This window comes from Selaginella moellendorffii, unplaced genomic scaffold, assembly GCF_000143415.4.
Source record: "Selaginella moellendorffii unplaced genomic scaffold, v1.0 SELMOscaffold_17, whole genome shotgun sequence".
NCBI lineage: Eukaryota > Viridiplantae > Streptophyta > Lycopodiopsida > Selaginellales > Selaginellaceae > Selaginella > Selaginella moellendorffii.
Window position 1 is genome coordinate 2359934 of NW_003314278.1, and position 2281 is coordinate 2362214.

Sequence of the window (2281 nt, forward strand, 5' to 3'; positions counted from 1 at the left end):
GTTGATCTCACCACACAGCTCCACGTCCTCGAGTCCTCAAACAGAACACGTCCTTGAGACAGTCCACTTCAGCTTCCTTAGCCAGCCGCAACACAAGCTCAACACAAGCTCCCGGCAAGACAAAGCCCTACAAGATTAATTGCCAGCCGCGACAAGACCCCCAAGCTTCTTCAATCACCGAGTTTCCAACAGTTTCAAACGTCGCCATCTCGTCTTGCTACAATGCAAGAGGACGTCACCGCCCAGCGCCACCTCAGCACCTTACTGCCCTTGCGAAAGATCGACGCATGCCAAGAACAAGATTAAGGCACCCAGATCAAGGAGCTATTGTGCGAGATCGACGCAAGAGCAAGCAAGACTGCGGTATGAAGTGCACAAGCCCACGAAGAGAAGAACACGTCCACAAACAAGATTCCACAAATGGAACCCTCGTCCTTGGTCCTCAAGAGCAAGACGCAAGCTACACTGCTCATTGGCAACCAGATCTAGCAAGCCCACGCCTCTCACAACGTGGACGAAGACATGGATGCTGTCCTTTGTCATCGAGACTTAAAGACACTATCTGATAGCAAATGTTTTGAAAACGTAAGCTGGAGTAGCCAACGTTGGCGTCTTCGTCGAGACGTTCCTGAGCGGTCAAGGACGACACGGCGAAGTCGAGAGTGAAGTCAGAAGATCATACATACGAGCCTTTGCCAGCCAGGAAGTCGTGAAGCTCGCGCATATGGCTCTGATCGAGATCTTCAAAGGGGGACAGCGAAGCCGACACTTCGATTTTCTAGCCCGCAGCTGCGATGCAAGAACGGATTTTCTGGCGGCTTCGACGAGACCTCCAAAGATGTGGTCATCCAGTTCGTCTCTGCGTCGAACCATTCTGAGGCAGTATCCTGGGACTGAGCCGAGAACCGGAATTTTCGAGCCGGACAGGGCCTGAAGAATCAAGGGATGATCAGCATCACAAGTCTTACACGGCCCGAGCTTGGACGACGCTCCACGATGTGTTGTGGGCAATGGGAATCCTCCTCCCAAGCGAAGAAACCAAGTCAAGAGAAGACAACTCCCCAAGCAAAGAATGAACAAGATACCTTTAAACAACTAGTCCGGTCGGCTGATGTCCCTTCGTTTCTCGTCGGAAGCTCTTCCACAGACAAAGCAAGAAGGACTCTGGTCTAACACATGGCCACCATCACCTTCCTATTAGAGGTTTGTCAAGTTGCTCACTAAGACTACTCCTGCCGCCCAGTCCAACTCTGCGACACTATGCCAAAGTCAGGAGCGTAGAAGCTATGGAACAAAGGACATGCAAGAACAAAAAAGAAAAGCAAAGGCCTAAGGGCAAGACAAGTATATCACTTCTAGAGCGACGAGTATGAAGATTACGCAGAGCGCCCTTGACGAAAAACAATGGTAGCAAAGGATTGCGAAGAACTGAACCCGGCAGATAATAGAAACAGTAACACATGCACTCAAGCCTTGCCCTGCCTACATATCGACTGGGCCAAAGAAAGCAACACTTCGCCAACAAAGCAACAACTTCCCACCTCGCTCCATTATATGCGCTGCGCGCATTCAGAGGCCTCGAACGAGAGATGTAGGCAGGGCAAGTGCGAAGGAGAACGAGGACGATGAAGAAGCGGACGACGCAAACTTGCATCCATCCATCTCATGCTGCAAGATGAACAGCATATAGACGTGAAGTATAAAGGAGGTATTCCACCTTATAATGCTTCTTCAGAGCCGCAAGGCACTGTCAGGAATGCCTCACTCCAGAGGCTCGCTTGTTAATCCTTCGCGTAAGTTTGACAATCCCTCTCTTTGTTGCCACGGTCACATTTATATTACTCTAATTGCAGGCTCGACGCTCCCGAGTTTCAGAAGACCAGCGGAGGCGGGAAGAAAACCCGGTGAACGAGCTCAAAAATCTCGACTTTGTCAAGAAGGACGCCAAACCGTGTCCAACGTGCGGCATGGCCATCTCCAAGTCCGCGGGCTGCAACAAAATGACTTGCTCCAGCTGTGGTCAGTACTTTTGCTTCAAATGCGGGAAGCGGATCGATGGCTATCTTCACTTCGGGTGAAATTTCTTCGGAGTTTTTTGTGGAGTCGGGCTTTCGAGTGACGAACTCTTTCTGCTGGCTTGTGCACTCTTTTCGATGATAACGACAGAGGGGAGAATGCGGAGCTTTGGCAGCTGGTTTAGCAGCAGGACAAGAAGCCATAAGGTTTGAAAATCCTTGTCCTTCCTGTGGCGTCAAGGTATCTCTCGTTGGTTATTTTTCTG